General features: G+C 34.9%; 1 protein-coding gene across 3 annotated transcripts in view; it reads left to right on the forward strand.

Annotated features, from left to right (window-relative positions):
* The window catches only part of TAB2 (TGF-beta activated kinase 1 (MAP3K7) binding protein 2), a 101374-nt gene that overhangs the window by 17029 nt on the left and 63520 nt on the right, over positions 1 to 20825 (forward strand). Inside the window, exon 2 of one of the 3 annotated variants that reach the window (XM_037819217.1) lies at positions 6850 to 6998. The exons of 1 other annotated variant lie outside the window; for it this stretch is intronic. The gene's annotated coding sequence lies outside the window, so the exon portion shown is untranslated. Of the gene's footprint in view, positions 1 to 5775; positions 6999 to 20825 lie in introns of those variants that run through there. One more of the 3 variants, XM_037819215.1, reaches the window with a different exon arrangement.

Genomic DNA, 20825 nt, shown 5'->3' on the forward strand with positions numbered 1-20825 from the left:
TATTGTTAGATTCCATTTACAGGAAATATCTAGAATAAGACAGAAAGTAGATCAGAGGTCACCAGGGGCTGGGAGCAGGGGGTTTTGGCGAGTTACTGCTAAATGGGTGTAGAGTTTCTGTTTTGGGTGATAAAACATTTAGAAGGTGGCAATGGGAGTACAACCCTGGGAATGAAATTAATGCCACTGAAGTGTACACTTCATCTACTAGGATACTCTCTTGCTTATCACGTCAACTAAAACTCCTCATGTGAGCATTCGTATGCAAGTATCTATTTAAGTCTCCAATTGCAGTTCTTTTTGTGTTTGTTTTGTTTTGATTACAGAATAATAAGTGCAGTTGAATTTAGAAGATTTTTAAATTTCAGTAAGTTGCGGGGGGGGAAGGGGGGAGATCTTAGCTTACAACCATAGATAAATCTAAGATTGTAAATGGTTACCAAAACTCTTCTATAATCCCAAAACCACTACTTTTAACCTCTTAGATTGCATCTATCCAAGTCTTAAGTTCTCATGCAAAGGAGTGAAATATTTAAAGTGAATGTATTAGGAATGTTTCTTAATCTGATGTACTATACTTGATACCTTGGAGTGGGAAGACCTTGGTGACAGGGAGTTAAGCTTCTGGTAATTTATATGTTGGATAATCAGGAATGACATGGTAGCAGTAGGAATAGATGTGAATCAGCAATTACATAAGATATTTGGAAAGAAGTTACAGGACTCAGTGATAAATATGGGGGCTGAAATGCTCAGAGTGGTATAGGAAAGAGTATCAGGAAGAAAGTTAAGATAAAAATAGGATGCCTTAAAATAGAATTCTTGGAATAATATTGTACCATCCATAATACCTTATCTGAAACCATGGGACCATGGGTGTTTTGGAATTCAGAATTCTTTTGGATTTTAGAAAGGTATCATGGTGTATATTTTATATATTACGTAATACCCCCAGCAAGGTCCGAGATATCACCCTGTTAGTAAACACTAATGTTTGTACAGCAAAAGATGTAAATACCTACAGTAAGTAGATTAATAAAGCCAATAGATAACCTTACATCAGTTCAAGTCAGACTTCTGCCACCAGATGACTTTTGACATGAAACATCAAAAAAAAAAAAAATCTTTTCAGAACTTTTGAGACTTCAGAACTATGAAGTGATTGTGGACTGTATTGACTATAACATCCAGCAAAGAGAGTCTTAAGGAGTTATGTTTTAAGTAATGTTACTGGTGAAATGGGTAGGATTTAAAAGAGTCAGGAAAGGTGAAAAAAAAAAAGGCATAGGAAGAGTTAAAATAACTTCAGTTTTCAGGCTCAAAAAAGTATTTCTACTTCTGACAAAAATGGGGAAGTGGAGGAGGGGGGCTAGTTTGGGGAAGAGTTTAATTTTAAACATAAGAGCAATTAAGAGGAAAAACATGTTGCTTCACATGAGATTATATTATTTTTCATGTAGTTCTTATCAGGTTAAAATAGCGTAATACTTGGAAAAGCTTGGAAGTGTTGGAGTATAAAATTTCATTTTATAATGAGCTCTTAATTTTCAGCAACTAATGAGGAGCCTACAGACTCCTGATATTGCCATCTTAAAGTATATCTGGGTTGGGATTGGATGGAAAATGTTTGTAATAAGTGGCTCTACTCCCTGGAACAAAACCTGAAAAACTGACTAAAAGGAGCAGAGTGCGGTAACTGTCTTCTAAGAGGGTTCTTTTCTTTGTAGTTGAATCATTAATACAGTAGTACAATACAGTAATTATAGTGGACATATATTTAAAAGGAGTGGTCATTGCAGCAGCAGTGGTAGCTAGCATGTTTAGGGTGCCAACCATGTGCCAGGCACTGTTCTAAGTGCTTCACAGCCAGCATCCCGTGGGGCTGCCTATGGTCTGGGCCATCGCCTCCACTGGGTGGAAAGCATTAGCATAGGAGGTGGTGTGGTTTTGATTCTCAATCCACTTCAGTAATCTGCAGTGTAGAATATTAAGACATGAGTATATAGGATTCAGTAGGCCTTAACTTTATTGCCATTCTGTGATTTTATTTTAAATCGACTTTGATAAATGGATTCAGGCATTGATAGCATATAAGTAAAATCTCTTAGAAATAGGGACAAGTCTTTTACAAAAATGAAGCAAGGCCCATTAATTACTTATTTTAAAGTTCAACTACTTATTTTTACTGTATATAATGTATGCATTTGTTAGTTTTATGATTTGTAGGTAACATAGAAACACCTATTTTGCCCATATTTATTACAAATTTATTCAAATTCTGCTACTGACTTGTATGGTTAAGTAAGGGTGCTAGACTGAATAGTTACGTAAGGCTCCTCTCAACATCAAATTATTTGATTCTGAATGTTTAAGAATGGAAAGCTTAAACCTAAAAGAAGTTCTCCTTAGACTCTGCTTTTAGTGTAGATGAAATCCAGAGGAACAGTTGAGAGAATGAGTGTCGTGACTTCACACCTGCATTCTTTTTTTTAATGCAATTTTCTTAAGATATATTCACACACCATATAATCCATCCAAAGTATGCAATCAGTGGCTCATAGTATCATCACATAGTTGTGCATTCATCACCACAATCAATTTTAGAACATTTTCATTACTCCAAAATAAAGAAAAAAATAAAAATAAAGAACACCCAAAACATCCCATACCCCTTATGTCTACTATTATTTATATATTTTTGGTCTTCATTACTTATCTACCCATACACTGGATAAAGGGATGTCAGTCACAGGGTTTTCACAATCACATAGTCACATGATAAAAGCTATATAGTTATACAGTCATCCAGAATCAATTCTACTAGATTACAGTTCAACATTCAGCTATTTCCTTCTAGCTATTCTAATACACTAGGAAATAAAGTGGAATATCTGTATAATGCATAAGAATAACTTCCAGAATGACCTCCTGACTATTTGAAATCTCTTTGCTGCTTAAACTATATTTTGTTCCATTTATTTTCCCCCATTTGATCAAGAAGGCATTCTTAATCCCATGATGTCGGGGCCAGGCTCATCCCTAGGAATCACATCCCACATTGCCAGGGAGACTTATACCCCTGGGAGTTCACCTGCATCCTTTTGACAAACATTATTCAAAAGAAACATAGAAATCAGGATCCTAGGAAACTGGAAAAATGTCCAGAACTGACTGGAAAAGAAGTTTTCCAGAAGATGATCAGGAACATCAGTTGTATACAGCTCAGAGAAAGAAGCCTTAGACCCAGGTTAGGAAGCCAGGAGCACATCTCTGTACATAACTCTGCTGCTTAAAGTAGTCTGTGGAGTTAAATTATCACAAAAAGGTGAACGAGGACCCTGAAGAAGCTGTTGGACTTGGTTATTTGCATGAAACTATTAGTAAGGGAGGGTATTTGAAGGCAGATTAAGACAAAATAGAGACCATAGTATAAATACTCAATGGAGAAGTTTGGTAAGGCACAAATGGTCAGAGAGAGATGGCTTGGCATGTCATATTCTTTACATTGCTATTGCTATTTTTCATATACGTTTGTGTTTACTACTAGACTGGGAGTAAGGTAGAGGGCAGGAACTGCAGCTCAGTCTCCTTGTTTTCTCAGTGCCTTGAGTGAAGTAGTATTTAATAAATAGCTTTGTGAATGAATATTTGCTGAATGCTTAGAAGTCTTAAATGGTGAAAGATTTTGTGGTATGAGTTTGTACATGGATGTGTATTTAAGATGAGTAAGACTTAAACATGTTCATAGGTTGAAGGGAGAGATTAGAAAGAAATGGGGCTGCTTTCCCCAAAGGTATGTGAGAGGAGAGAAGAGGATAGGATCTGAGGCCACAAATGAAAATAGTAGTCTTTGTTAGTAAGAGACATTTCCCCCTAAAAGTACCAGACCCAGAAGGTTTTACTTTTGACTTCTTTAAAACTCCTCTATACTCTGATTTCAGAGTATAGAAAAAAAAGAGGTAAGCTTCCCAGTTCTTTTAAGAAAGCCAGCAGTAACATGATAGTAAAATATGAAAGAATAAAAGAAGACTACGGACAGATCTCACAAAAAATTGGTACAAAAACACTTAATAAAATTATCAAATGGAATACAACAGTACATTAGCAGAATAATACTGTGACCAGGGAAGATTCATTTTAGGAATGTAATGATAGGTCCAATTAAACCGTATTAGTAGGTTTGGGGTGGGGGGATAATATCTTGAGAGATTGTAAAAAGGGAAAAAAAAGTCAACATTTATTTCTAATAAGAATCCTTGGTAAAAGAAAAATGGATAGATAAACTTATGATTTTATGTATCTCAGACCATAAGAAATGGTAAAATATTAGAATTCCTATTTTCTAAAATTCTAAATTCGTATTAAAATGTCATGAATCAAAAAAGATCTGGCCTGTATCACTGTTACAAAATACTGGCCAAGGTAATTAGACCAGAAAACAAAATAAGAGATGTAATAATTGAAAGAGAGGATGCAAATTCATTATTATTTGTAGATGATAACATATACCTGGAAAAGCCAAGAGAATCAACTGAAAAATTACTATGAGGAATGAGATTTCAACATGATGGTTGGTTATAAAATAAAAGTACAAAAAACAATGGCTTATGTAAAGTGTTTTTCTTTATGTTCTTTAAACTGAAAGCCTATGCGTATAGATTAGTAAATAGGAATCCTCATACCTTTTTTTTTTGCTTTCTGGGGACTATATTGATTTAATCTTTTGTCATTTGTAAGTAGATTACAGTCTGTTTTGAATATGGCACTTTCCATGTTAACTTCTTAAACTGTTTTGAAATAAAATTAAGGCAGTGGATATATTTGGAGTGACTCGAAGGAAATTATTTTTTAAAATTCTTTGTGGCTTATGATGCATTATTATTTGGTAATGCCAGGGAAGGTGTAATCTGATCTTTGAGCTATATTTGGTAAATAATAATTTTGTGTGGAACCCACTGTTCTATCAGTAAGAGGAAAATTATTGCCTGAATGTAAGACTTGCCTTTGTCGTTAAAGCATTTCCTGACTTGAAGACCAAGTTATATCATATATTGATTGCTCTTCCATTTTATAAACTGTATTCTGTATTAACCTTTAAACAACAGGTGTGTTGACAGAAGTAATTTCTACTTGTCTTGGAGGAAGAATAATTACATGTCTTCTTGTTTACACTAACTCTCTATATATCCTGAATGTAAATTGACTATATTTTAATTCATCATCAGCTGTCTAATTGAGCTCTCCTACATAGTTGCTTTGTAGCTGTTCTGAAATCAAAGTTAAATAAATAAAATCAGTTGATATCTCAAAGGATGTGATGCAGTTGTTATTTAAACCTAAAGCTGTGCAAAATCTTCTGCTTTAGCAGTTAAACAAATGAGTATCAGTTTAAGTATACTTACCTGTTTAGCACAGAGCAGTGCATTTCATTCTTGAAATGCTTTGGTAATACAGAAAAAGGTAGTGTATCAGGATTTTAGGTGCTCCGTCATAGTGACCTTTATAGTGGCCTAATTCTTATTTCCAGTCTGTTGGGTTGAGCAGTGCTATCCCATTGAATAGATGGGAAACCTCTGCAGAGAGGTTTTTTGTTTTTTAAGCAGTTTTATTGAGATATATTCATATACCATACAATCCATCCAAAGTGTACAGTCAGTGGCTTTTCGTATAATTACTGAGTTGTGCATTCATCACCACAATCAATTTTAGAACATTTTCATTACACCAAAAAGAAACACCCCATACCCCTTCACAGTCACAGTCTATTGATAACTTCCCCAGCCCTTTATAACCACTAAACTAATTCTGTTGTAGTTTTAATCCAAGGCCGTGATGCAGCCGAACTGTCTCTCCCAGAACTCTTTTTCCATACTACATGCCACCACAAAAGGTGGAGAATAAATTTTTTTCCCTAAAACTACTTTTTCTCCATTTTACTTTGTTGAGTTGCTAGTTAATAGAAATGCAGAGATTTAAGTCCTTTAAGTCCTTGTCTTCAATTTTCATTTGTCCTATTACAGTTTTCGCAATATCTGCTATCATTTGACAGCAGCAGAGTAATCAGTTTATTTTGACTACTGTGGATTAGTTTCTTAGAAAAACTCCTATAAGGTACCAGTCTACCAAGCATAAGAACATTATTTCCAGTAATCTGATTAGTACAGTGGTCTATTATTTTTAAGTTCCTACCATTTCTCTAACCTTTGTAGTTGCAAGGTTTTTTTTAATGTGGACCTCATTTTTTAAGAAGTCATTGACTGTTTTGGTAACGGAAAAAAAAAGAATTTCCAGTGTGGTTAAGAACCATATCTTATGAGCTGTTCTTTGCCTCCCTCTTTAAGAATTACCAATTATTTTTTAAAATTGGAACTTCAAATACAGTTCATTGCCTGGATGTATTTAAAGCATTTCTTCAGAAACCCTTGAAAATTTATCATAGGAAATTATGGAAGCAGAAAGAAGAGGGTGAAAAATAAGACTGTGAAAGGCAAGAACACAATGACCTGAAAATGATGAGTTTATAATTCCAATTTTACCTGTGTAAATGGATATTTTTTTCTCTTTCTGTTATAGTTACTCTGTGGTTCCATATTGGACAGTTTGTTGCTAAAAGCCATTAGATTGCATAAAAGCTACTGTTTCAACTTGTAGAATTGGGAATCCAGAAAAGAGTTGGGTAGATTAAGAGAATGACTTAACTAATTAAAGAGACCCTTTCTCCACTTCAGAATATTTTTTGTGAGAGACTTTGGGGACTACCTCACTGGTTTTAGATCTCCTAATGTTGTCTGGTCACATTTCTTGTTCTGCCTACCTCCAGTTTACTCTAGTTTCTCTTCTGCTTTCAAGGCTCCAGACCCAGTTCCTGGACCTGCCCTGGAAAAGAAGTATCCAGTAGAGATGAGCTCACTGCAGTTACTTAATTAAAAATTTGTAAGCTGCAAAAATGGCAATGGGCCAACCAAGAACAGCTACAATTTGAATTTTTCTATTTCCAGGTATGCTAAAGTCCATGGCACCAGTCAAGCTTAGCCTATGTAACTGCCTTACTATGAATCTATAATAACCGAAACGTTACTTTCAAAACTTGCTTTAAAATGTAGTAACAGCCCTAACATCTAGGTAACATATAGCTAGTATTGACTTTAACATACCTTTTGCCTGAATATTCCTAATTTAACTTGTTTGCTAGTAGTAGCAAACTAATGCAAGAACAGTTTAAGGAAAATACATTTTAAATGCTCCTGAGTTAAGCCCTGTAAGTGGTACAAAAAGTACTCCAGTCTTTATTGAAAATAAGCATGAACAAGAACAAATGTGTCTTCCTCCAGGAGGTTCTCACATAGTACAAGTAGCATAGAGAATAAGGTGAATGAAAGTAGTTCTCCTTCCTGAGGTCCTCAATTATTTTGTACTATGAATGCCTTCACGTGGAAAGTTAATGTATTCTTCACTAATTGGAAATCTGAAGTAAGATTTCCGGGTACAACCAAATGATGTATTATAGTATTTATACCTGTGAATTTATATATTTAACTGTAACTGTATAACTAATATTTGATAATTTATTACTTGATTGCCCAAAGAAGCTGTAAGTAGTTGGAGTTGCCCTGAAGGGTAACAGCAAAACTAAAAACAGAGGTTTCCTAATACCTCATATTTTAACCAAGAGAAAACTCATGAATGGTTAAAGGGTTAGTTAAGTTTCTAAGGACACTTATTGCTTTTACCAATTTGTGTAGTTTTAGGAACAGTCCATAAAAGGTGACTTTGTTTACTAAATGGGCATATAACTGTACATATCTTTTAATTCTAACATTCATTTGTAGAGGTTAAAGATTACCCAAAATTAAATAGAGGAATTTTGTATCCCAAATGCAAATTTAAATCATGATTCTTGTATTCTAGTGTGTGCCTAACCCCCTCCTGATATTCCCTCCTTCAGGTTTAATGCATAATGAATTTAATGCCATCCAGTGTATTCAGTTTTAGGGCACTGATTATTCGCCATATTATTTGTTTGGTATAGAAAGAATTATATTCCCACTGAATGCTAAATTAGGACTGAAAGGGAGCCACTGACAGAATGGCTGTAGAATCATTACCACTGTTAGGTGAATTGAAGGAGAAAGTGAAGAGGTAATAATGGATTTCAAGTTCTGTCAATTCTTGTCAATGATGCTGTTAGTAATGGTGAAATCTTTCTATATTAAAGGGAGGAGCAAGAGTATTTCCGGGTTATGGAAATGTAAGTATATAATATGTTCTAGAAATTGTGAGCAGTACAGTATTCCTAGAGAATGGTGGGGTACAGAGGGACATGGTGGAAGATGGAGTTTATCATATATGTGCTTTTGAATGTCAGGTGAGAGAGATTGGGCTTAAGTCAGTAGGTAATGGGAATCTATTGAAGATTTCTTAGCATTAGCACAGTAAGTCAGTGAGCCTTTTGGAAAGGTTAATTGGCAGAGTGAGGGTTTATTTAATGAGGTTAGAGATTAGGCTGTAGTAATACTTATTAGAGGGCAACATTTATTTATTATTATAGGTGTCAGGCACTGTGTGAAGTTTTACCTGCATTTTCTCATTTAATCCTTCCTACTTGTGTATAGAGAAGAGTAACTGAAATTGCATGTTAAATATTTAGCACAGGACCTGGTCCATAGTAAGTGTTGAACCAGCGTGATCATACTATAAGCTCAGAGAAGGTGGTGTGTCTTGTCCAGCTTTGTATGTGATGACTTTCTTTAAGGGCATTATGTTTGGCCATTTTAAGCTTAAGATAGTAACAGTAATAATAAGCCTACTTTTTCTACCACCTCCTTACCTCTTTCTTTTAAACAATTAAACCACCTCATTGGTAGGTAAGTACAGCTTACTTAGTTTGAGGGCTTAGTTCACCTTGAGTTAGCCTTTGGGTGAAAAAAAGTCAACTGCATTTTGTTCACTTAGTGGGTCATCAGTCAGGAGACTAAACTTAGAGATGTGTCTGAACATGTAAACCCATAGGTACACTTTAAGTAAAAACACAGTGCTGATTCTTTTCTTTTAAGCATTTTGGTAATTGTTTATTGCTGCAGCTGTTAACTGTACATCAGTAACAGTTTCAGCATAGATAATACAGGCAAAAGATACGGAAAGTACCTCAGGTTGGCTGAGTATAATTCTGCCCTCCCCCCAACTTTAGAATACAAGCAGTGTTATGGGGAAATATGTAGGGAATAATTGTGTAGGGAAAACATCCGTTCTGCTCCAATTATTTCTCACTTGTTTATACTTAATTATACAAGTAATACACAAAAATATTCTCCTTATAAAATAATTAAAACATAATGAGATATGTAAATCTCCTTAACTACCCTCCATCCATGTGTCCCTCTACCCAGTGCCCCCTCCTCCAGTAATCATTGGTGTCTATCCTTTCAGACCTTTTCCTGTGTAGTCATATGAATATATCTGTTTAAAATTGGGTTTTGTTTTGTTTTGTTTACAGAAAGCATATCATATTTTACATGAAATTTACATCTCAGTAATGTCTACAGGTCTTTCCATGTAATTCTTTGGATGTATTATTTCACTTTAAAAACTGCATGATGTTCCTTGGGAAGGCTGTACAATTATTTACTGATTCCTCTTTGGTGGACTTTCAGGTTGTTAGTAGTACACACTGACGTGAACATCCTTTGTGCTCCTCCTTAAACACATGTGTTTTCCTCTAGATTAGATGCTTTTAATTTACATGGATGTTACCAGACCAAGGTAGTGGATTCTTTGCCTAATGCACTCAAATGACCAATTTCTGAGACACCACCATTTCAAAGAGAGAAAGAGTTACATTGCTAGGCACGAAGCAAGAGAGCAGATGGCCTGTCTGCAAAATTTGTCTCCCTAAACTGCAGTAATTTTTATAGTTTTATAATGTCAAAAGATGGGCAGGTTTTAGAATAATGAGCATATTGGCCCCAGATGATGTAATTAGAGGTGATTTAATTATTGAGCATGCACAGTTTGATTACATGCTTAGTCACAGAATGTATGTAAGAGAATGGCAGCCTTCATATGATGATGGGCATGATTTTTAGTATTTATAATGAGGTGTAGGTGACTTGTGGGGTCAAGTCTAAACTACTTTGCTTCTCAGGCGGGCCCATTTTGGTTAGATACAGCTTCAGTTATCAAGAATATCTTTGGACTTGGGGTGGGTTAGTTCTGGACTGACCCTTCATTACTAAACTTTGGCGCTGTCTTTAGTGATCATAAGACTCTAAATTCGAAAAACTGGGTAAAATGGGTACAAGTAAAGGTCAGTCACAAGGTTTTACAATCACAAGGGCACAAGATAAAGGCTATACAACCATTATCAGAGATCAAGGCAGCTGGATTACAGTTCCAGTTTCAGATATTTCGGTCTACTCTAATATACCAGAAAGTAAAAAGGAGTATCTATATAATGATTCAGTAATCATAATCATCCCTTACTGCCTAGCTTCTCAGTTACATAAATATAGGTAGATAGGCACTCTTTATTAGTAGTAACAGGCTCTGTTCAACCCACCTCAAAACTGATTGCAGTAGCAGTGTGTGTGGTAACCCCACAGTCAAGAACTGTTGACTTAGAACACTGATCTGCTTCTGGCTTGTTGGAACTGGGACTATATCCCTTAGGATAGGCTATATCTCTTCATACATCTCTCTATGATTCTCTTCAGTTAAAAAATGGTATAATGATTTACCCTACCAGCTTCACATGTGAGGAGGATAGAGTGAGGTAATAGATATGAGTTATAAGAAGTCCAATAGAATAATTGTAATTCTAGAACTATACTAGGTTATTGTCTTCTTGAAAGCAGGGACTATATATTCTTCATTTTTGCGTGTCTAGAACACAACATGTGGCCCATAGTAGACAGTTTCGTGGAATGGATCCCAGAAGCAGAAGCAAACCAAAAAATGAATCGCACCTGTGAGAATGTTCCAGACCAGTAGAATTTGGTTAGATATATCTTTTACGTTCTCTGCAAGCTGTACATTTAACTTCACTAAAAATTTTACACCTTTTCAGATTTATTTTCTATCACTTCCCTGCTGCACTATAGCCTTAATTCTTTTAGTTTTTCATGTTCTTTTCTGGCTTTCCCCCCCATCACAAACACTTGTCACTGATATCCTGCAAGACTTAAGTTATGTCTCTCCAGTGGCTGAGGTCAAGCACTGCCTCCTTTGTGACGTTTCTCCTGTCTTTCCTAACTTCCTAAGTTTGAGGTGCTTCTTCCTCTTGGCCTCTGTAGCAGCTCAACTGCTTCTCAGTGGTGCTATGTGAGTTCATTGTTGAATGAACACATACCCTCCTCTGGGACTTGGGGGATACCACAGAACCATTTGCTGCAGTTCTGTTTCATTTACATAATATGAATGTAAGACATAGAGCCTAGTGTAAACTATTTTTTAAAAATTCAAAAGCATTCAAAGAAGATGAAGGAGTTTCCAAACTTGTATCATACCCTGATTTTCATCAAAGCAACCTGGGTGTGACAATATATAAAAGAACTTGAAAGAAGTTCAGCCACCTGGTGCCTGTGAGAACTCAGCTGATAACCAAGCTAGCCAGCATTTTCATTCTCCCCTTTCTTAAAGTGTACTTTTAGTTTTCTTATTGCTGCGAGATTAGAAATATAAAAACCTTTGTTTATCTGGGCTTGAACTTAGGCAAGTGTGCTTTTATTAATTTTAATATTGTCAGCATCTATTATAGGGCAAATGGTGGGCACTAAACAAATGTTTCTGAAGTAAGAAAAAACAAAAAACTTGGTACTGTTGACTATATATAAAATTATACATAGAAGGTATATATCATTTCATAAATCAAAATGTTAAGTAGTTGATTTCTTTCATATATTTTTACAATTCCAAATTTCATGTTCCATTAGGAAAATCTTTTTAGACTTATGGATAATGACTATAGGATGAGAGTTCTGGTTCTTTATTCAATTATATTTTATAACTCTTAGATAATTTTGTATGTTGTTAACTGAATATTCTATGAGGGAATCTGTAATCATTTGGAGAATTGTCAAATAGATTTATATATGATAAATCTGTTGAGATTCTTAAGATTATTCTTGACCATCTAATGTAAAATTCATTCCTATAACTATAACAAGATTAATCACCAACTTTACAACAGTTCCACACTGTTAGAGTTGAAAGACTGGCACACACTTAACAAGATTATTGTATTGAACTGAAAGTTGATTCAATTTTATAGTGCATTTTACCAACTTTGCTTATTTTGAATTCTCTGCGGTTCTTAAAAATTCTGAATACTGTTGAGGTAATGAAATTTTGGCCTAAATGTTTTCCTTTTGCACATAGTTCTTTATATATTTACTTCTTTATTTGGATAGCCATCTCATCATTCACCACAGTCAGATTGCCAATCATGTCTATGTGTGTAATTTTAAACTGCCAGTTCGACTGATTGTTAGCTATTATTAAAGGTTTTGAGACCAGTAATATATAATATAATATATAATATCCATTTATACTCTTTCTAACTCAAGAACTTCATATATAAAACACACAAACACACACACATACACATACATGTGCACACTAGCAGCAGCTGCAGTTCACCATGAGGGCCTCACCTGAGTTCCATGACATTAGAAAGAAGGTGAGCAGAGTTATATGAAATGAACAGGAAAAATGTAGGGCCGATTAAGGGGGATCAGTAGGTGAAAGTTTTTGTAACATTCTCTGAATCCTTATAGTAAGATGTCTTCTTGTTTTATATTTTAGCCAAACTATAACTTCACACTTCATTGGGTTAATTGGTTCATTATAAATGTTTATTCTTGGCATAAAATGAGAACTGGTTCTTGCATTTTCTTTCCTCCTTTTCCTTTTCCTTGTACCCATGTATAGGAGCTTATTGTCTTACTTAGCTCCTGGTTTCTTTTAAGGATAATATTTATGCACAGGACAGACTAACCAAAAATTACATTTTAAAAGGCACTAAAAGGTAACTTACTTTTCTGTCTTGAAGCCTTTAATGTGTTGGAAAATAATAATGAGATATGAATTGGAAATACACACAAGGTAATCAGTTATGTAATATGTTTTGATGAAGTATAACCATTCTCAGATTTATTGCACTTTTCTTGATCCTTAGAAAATGGTAGCACTCACCACAAAACCACAATGCATAAATTGCCAAGTGGCTGACTTGCACATTCCTTTTAGAAGAACTTATAACTAGTAAGACTCTACCATGAGAAATGGTCAACATCCGTGGAGTTGAGGCAAGGCATTCAGTGAGAAAATTGGGAAGCTGTTTTTAAGGGGAGGTAGTGTGGATCGTTATGTTACTTTGACTATTTATTGTTTTCTTTTGGAAAGTAAATTATTATACACATATAAAATTGAGAAATAAGTTTTTTGGTAACAATCCTTCACGCCCTTCAAGCTTTTAAATAACACTGACTCTGAACACAATAGCTAACTCAAAGTAATAGTATTTGGATGACTGATTTGGTATGTTTCTGTTATTTTATTTTTATAAATAACTGATTATCCTGTAAAATGATTTAGTGTTACAACTGTGTATGCTAAAGGTGAACTATAATTATCTTGTTTTATTAAGATAAAACAATTACTAGCCATTGAATGTTAGATTTTTAATTGCACAGCTACAGTTCATGCATTTTAATTCTTAGAAAAAGAACTTGATAGCACATAATTTGGAGTGAGATGGAGTGGGGAGAAAGTTTGCTTTGCCTAACATGCTCCAAGAAATGTAATTCCAATAATTTGCTATAAAAAATAATTTTGAAATTATTTATCTTAAATTAATGACATTTGTAAATTCTATCAAGTGTGAAATGCATCAGGTAATATCTAACTGGCATACAATGTGATGCTTGCATAATAAATCAGGACTGTGAACGGTCTTTAAAATAGTGTCTGGACTTAGGTATATAATGTAATTCTTATTTTTTTTTTTTCGCATTTAATTTTAAAAACTTTGTTGAGGCCAAAATGTTTCTAAACTTTGTTTAACTTTAATTTTGAAAAAAATAATAGCTTCATTCAGCTGTTCATACTGCATATCAGTGCTTCTTTTTGTGGTGAAGATGCTATTTAAGAAAACTCACTGCACAGTTTGCTAATGTGACCCAATCCACAAAAGAGACACAAATTATAATTAGTATTAAAAACTTGGGGTAAGGGGGAATGTTTGTAAAAAAAAAAGAGAAAAAAAACTTTCAACATCGTGTTGACAACCAGATAGACAAGTTGAAATATTCTCCCTTGCCTTTGGGCATCCTGGGAAGGTTAGCTTAACCAATGTTGACATCAGAGGAATTTTGAAGAACAGTCAATCCTGTTAAAATTTGACACGTGTTCCTAAAAGTCATCTCACTGTGCAAAACAGGGAAATAAAAACCACAGGACTTACAGAGAAAATGGAATTAGCGGTATAACACTTATAAACCCCAGCAGTGAACATTTTAAAAAAAAAGATAGGAATGTAAAAAAAAAAGTTAGCCCAGTTTTACATATGTTAAGGGTTAAGAAATATGTAAAGATTACAATCAGTATTGTACTTTAAAAGACCTGAAGTGTGCTTGTGGCAGTGAGCATAGGAGGGGTTGTAACTTGTGAATTCTTGTGAAGTGGTAGAGGGCTGGATATCTGAAATCGGACGGGAGCTGTAACACAAGGTGTGGAAGAGCAGGGCTAACAGCACCTGCACAGTGAGCTAAAGGAGTTGGTATATGTTTGAGGGGTTCATGAGCACATTTTGTGAATTCATGCCCAGCTTGTTTCAACTGGGTGTGGTTTTCTGCATTCACCTAGTATTTCTCACAGATGAACACAACAAAATTCTATTAATATTCAGATTGTTTCCCAGTACTTCAATTGTAGAGGAACAAGCTTGTATTTTCAAAACAAGTGCTATAGAAGAACTGAGGTTAAGGGAAACACTTTAATATGGGGGGATAGAAGCAACTTTATATAGTTAGTAGTCTTTAAAAGATGTATCCTGTTTGTTTAGAGATTTATTGCAACAAATATTGATTGAGCACCTACTACTTGCCATATACCTTCTAAATGCTTAGGATACAGCAGTGATGAGCAGGAGTCTCTGTCCACTTGGAGGCTTACATTACTTCTGTGAAGAATTTTGTTTGTGATCAAAATTGATTTTGGTTGGTTTTAGGAGGTAAAATTGGGTAGTTGGGTGGGAGGAGGAGTCTTCTGGGCAAAAGAAATCTTTAAGATAATTTCCTAGGATCCTTTCCAATTCTTAGGAGTCCATGGTTTACCAAAAGAAAAAAAAAAATCTCTAGTTATTCGTATAGAAACCAGAATTAAATTCTAGGCAGTTATATATGTTAAAATAGAAAGGTCATCCCCTTTATCTTCTTTTCCACAAACTGAGGGAGAATCTTAATGTTGAAAAATAAATTTTAGTTTTATATATTTCATTCTATTTCTCTTTGATATTCAACATGAAATATATTTATCTTTGTTAAAATAATTAAATTTGTTCCATTAAAACTCAAAGTCATGTAAGGATGGAACAAAGATAAATATATATAATTTACATAATTTTCATAATAAAAATTTACATAATGATATTGAAATTTTAGTGTTGCTGTATCTCAAGACCTTCTATAATAAAGACCACTGTGCACTTGCAGCCTTCATCACCCTTTCTCAAACTCTTCTCCTGTGACTACTTCTACCCCCTACTCCTTCATAATCCCCTGTTTTCTGTCCCTCATCTCTTACTCTAGCCTGACAGGTAACTTACTATCTCCAGAATCTGCCTGTTAAATTGCCTTGCTTCATACCTTAACCTTCCTATTTAAGTACATTTGCTTGAAGACACTCCCACCCTCAGCCCGGAGAGATCTCTTTAAACACCTGCAGAACAATTTATACCACTAATTAATGTACACTCTAATGTTATTCAGTTTTTCAGGTAACTTTGTCAGAGCTCCCCAGTACATAAGTTAAATTTCTCATATTCGTGGAAAAGGAAGCCTCAAAGATTCAGTCAGCTCCTTCAGTATTCTGCAGGCAAGGTAGCAGAACCTTTGAGAAGGTTGTGTTCCTTTGTACTTGGTGAAAATTCACGATATTTAGAATTATTATTGCTACCCATGTTTGTGTCTTTTGCTATAGGTCAAGCAAGTGTAATACAACTAACTTTCCCTATGTTATCTCTCATCCTTGCAACTCCTGGAATTTTTTTCTCCATTTTACAAAGAATGAAATGACAGTGTTAATTGCTAACATTTACATGAGCTGTCTTGTTTACATAAATGCTTAATGTGTGCTTTATTATTTTATGTGGATTAACTCATTTAGTCCTCATAATAATCCTGTGAAATAGCTGCTCTGTTATCACCATTTTATAGATGAGGAAACATACACAGAAACTAAATTATTTGCCCAGGGTTACACTGCAAGTAAGTGACAGATTGAATATCATAGGTAAAAACAAATTCTACAATCCTAGAATTTGTACTTAACTGGCTATGATTATGTGTCAAATGTGATGGGCTTTGTATACATTATCTCATTTTATTGTCTCATTTCATTAAATTAGATAATGTCCACTTCTACAGAATCAAGGTTGAAATATTTAGCATTGTTAGGTTCTCTCTCTAATATTAACATGTTCCTTCACCAGAAAATCTTAGAAACAAATGGCTAACATGACTACTGTTTCCTTAAATTCTACTCTCTAGTTGTAGGAAAGTTTAAGCCTGTCTCAGAATTAAATTTTATTTATTCATTGACCTTTTTTCTTTTTTTAAAAAAAAGAAGGCTTCCAAAGGACAAGTTAGGAAAGGTTGATACTTTGTCGAGTTTAACTTACATGGATCTAAATAGTTTATATAAGGCACATCACCAATTGTTCCTTTTATTTTAAAAGCTGGCTCTCTGGGAATTTAGCTCTTTTCCTCCATTTGTATGGTACCTCCTCCATGGAAACAAAGATTTTTCAGAAATTGACCTAGCCAAAAGCAATTTGCATTTTACAGTAGATAGCCTTCATCCTTAGTTGACCTAAGGTGATCCATGTGTGTTTATTACAAAATGCATTTGCCCTGAGCTCCTAGATCGACGATTGCAGAAACCACTTAGTGTAAATTTACAAGGGTCATTTTCCCCTCCACCAGCTATTTATTTCCCATTACACCAAATTACATAAAAATTCCTAACCATTCCTCGTGGAATCTGCCTTTTGGTAATTGACTTATTTTAATAACCCTTTTTGTTTTATTACCTTTATCCCGCTTTTTTTAAAATCATGAAATTCCATAGCCCTTCCCATCTCTTTTTTTTTCCTCCTTATTGTAAATACTCCAAGCTCCTCTTATACATAATCCTATGGTCATAGACACTTTGATTTCTGATTATGCCCTTTCCTGTCTTTCATTTACTGTATTAACCAGAAGTCTTGTAGGAACTGGAATAAACTTAACTCGAGGAAACATTCAGATGAGCAGTTATCCTTCTGGGTCCCATCTCATTGGGTTCAGAGAAGAATCAGTGCACATACTTGAGCCCTAACCTCAGGTACTCTGATCCAGTAGGGCTACGATGAAATCCAGTAGTGATTCTGACACAAGTGGTTCATGGACCAAACTTTGAAAAGTGCTCGCCTAGGAAACCCACCCTTTTCTCAAGAGGAGTCTACGGTTTTTGTACCAAAATGTATAAAAAAAATCTTAAGGAACTTCAAGGATTGGCTTTTTACTTTTCCTACTACTTCTTGTTTGCTCTAAGATTTACCTGCTTCGGATATCATTGGTCTTATCAGAATGGAATTAATGGCTCCTTGGTTCTCCACTTTGCCCATCAGAATTACTGGTGGAGTGTTTTGAAATAACGGAGATGCCTAGGCCCTACAGCCAGAAATTCTAAATCATTAGATTTGAGTCACTTCCCTTGCCTTGGACTTTAGTTTACAAAGCTCTGGTGTTGACGGTGATGGTGGTGGCAGCAGCGGCGGCGGCGGTGGTGGTGGTGGTGATGGTGATGGTGATCTGCTGCTGCTGCTTTTGCTACTGCTGATGCTCTCCTCCTCCTTCCCTCTTAATAGGTAACACATGAAGAGAATACAGACTTCAACAAGCACAAAAGAAGCATATAGAATCTCTCTCCCCAACCCCTCTTCCCCCATATACCCTGAGACCAGTTTCTTTCGCAAGTAATTTTGATTTACACCCAAGATGGAGAAGCACTAACTTGGCACTGGCAAGCAGTATACTTTACAGGTGTTAGGAAAAATCTCTAAAGTGTATATACAGGTAGGGGAAAAGGAACTTTTAAGTCTTAAACTAAAAAGGAAATTTGAAGGTTAGCCTACTTCATATTTTGACTTTGACATTGCAGGTATTTAAAACAAAGTTCATGTACAAAGGAAAAATCTAAATAAAAAGTTTTAAACATAGATTTCTAGAGAAGAATTGGAAGCACCCTAATTATTTGCTTATGAGAATGGCTAAATAAATTGTGGTATATGTACTTGCTGGACCACTATGCAGTAATTTTAAACAGTGCTTACTTTCTAGTTTTTCTTGAAGTGTGTGTGACTTTTATATTAATATGTGTATATGCATATATATATATGTATTTTTTTTTAACCCATTATAGTTTACCACTAGAACTTTGGGGTTCAAATTCCATTTATACCTGAAAATTAAATCCTTCTCTGCTATTTGCTTTCTTCCCAGTGTTGACGAATATGTAGACAAGATTTCACTTCTAAATTTCTCCACAGTGTTCTTTACTGGATATTGATTTTGTTATACCATGCATTAAAACTTCAGTTATACTCATTTACTTGGCCCTAACTTTTGCTTATCCACAATGAAGTCATGCCCCTAGTGTATACAGAACTTACTTTGAGCACAGTGTGCTCCTGCTTAAAGTACTTAACATATTAGGAAGTTAGAACATATCATAAAATTAATCTCAATTTCAGAACTGCAGATAATCTTGGACTACATAGCTCTTTTAAGCACCCTACCCCCAAGTCTAATTGCAAGACAGGGCATAAACCCCATCATTGTCCCTATTCATTGAATAAATTTTTCAATACAGAATATAACGTATTGATTGAATACAGTAGGTTGCTTTCTTTTTAAATTTAAATTATTTGTAGTATTGTTTGAATACTTGTTCAAGAAGGTATATGATGAAAAGGAAGTCTCCCTTAGTTGCTTTCCCCAGAGGCAGCCAGTGTTTTCTGTTCTTTTGTGTCTTTCTGGAAACGTTTTGTGTGTTTCTCACATGTCAAAGTCAAAGTTTGTGTGTTCTCATATGTATGCACCTTAACAAGTTAAGCACACAAATGAGAGAATACAATACATTGTTCTTCACTTCAGTCATTTGGTGGTAGTTGTGTTTTTTTTTTAACTAAATGGTGTATTGTTCTAGTTTGCTAATGCTGCAGAATGCAAAACACCAGAGATGGATTGGCTTTTATAAAAAGGGGGTTTATTTGGCTATACAGTTACAGTCTTAAGGCCATAAAGTGTCCAAGGTAACACATCAGTAATCAGGTACCTTCACTGGAGGATGGCAAATGGTGTCCGGAAAACCTCTGCCAGCTGGGAAGGCACATGGCTGGTGTCTGCTCCAAAGTTCTGTTTTCAAAATGGCTCTCTCCCGGGATGTTCCTCTCTAGCAAGCTTGCTCCTCTTAAAAACGTCACTCATAGCTGCACTCCGTTCAGTCTCTTTGAGTCATCATGTTTTATATGGCTCCACTGATCAAGGCCCACCCCGAATGGGTGGGGCCACACCTCCATGGGAGTATCCCACCAGAGTCACCTCCCACAGCTGGGTGGGGCACATCTCCATGCAAACAACCTAATCCAAACATTCCAACTTAATCCCCACTATTCTGTCTGCCCCACAAGATTGCATCAAAGAATATGGCTTTTTCTGGGGGACATAATACATTCAAACCAGCACATGTATCTTGGGAATTATTCCACATTAGCACTTGTTTCTTTTTAGTGGCTACGTAATACTCCATTATCTGAATGAACATAATTTACATGTAGTCTATCATTAACAGATATTTTGGAAGTTTTTGTGGTGTGTAGTTACAGACATTGCCATAGTAAATATACATACTTTTCTGAATGCAAATGACTGCCTACAGAGGGGATTCATAAAAGTGAAATCATAAAGTCAAAGAATATGTGCAGTTTTAATTTTGATAGTTTGCCAAATTGACTTCCTATAGAGATTGCCGTATTACGTATGTAAATGCCTGTTTCCCTTTATATGCATCAGATGATTTATTAACAAATACATTTTGATATTAGCTAAGGATCATTATTTTTTTAATAAGACAGAGTGCCTATGATCCCATCATTCTTATACACTTATATTTTCTTTTGGTTTTTATTGCTACCAATTTTAATTTTTTCCCCAATGAAAATAACGATTTCTGTGTTTTCTGTTTTGTTTTTGTTTTTGTTTTTGTTTTTGTTTTGACTAAAAATTCTATGTCTACGTAATAGTCTAGTATTCCTAGATTTCAGTTTGCAAAGCAGCTCATCAAAATTTGGCTTTTTAATTGTTTCTAGGTTTTTGCTATTAGAAAACTATGCATTAGCTATTAAAATCATGCTTATATTTTAAACTTACATTGAATAATTTCCTTAGGATAAATTCCAAAAGAAAAAGCATAGTACCATCTTTTGATTACCTTATTTATATAACAGCGTTTCCCCAAGTGAAATTGGGGAATTATCCTCAAGGTGCTTAAGGATAAAAGGGACATGA

The sequence above is a fragment of the Choloepus didactylus genome, chromosome 2, assembly GCF_015220235.1.
Source record: "Choloepus didactylus isolate mChoDid1 chromosome 2, mChoDid1.pri, whole genome shotgun sequence".
Taxonomy (NCBI): Eukaryota; Metazoa; Chordata; class Mammalia; order Pilosa; family Megalonychidae; genus Choloepus; species Choloepus didactylus.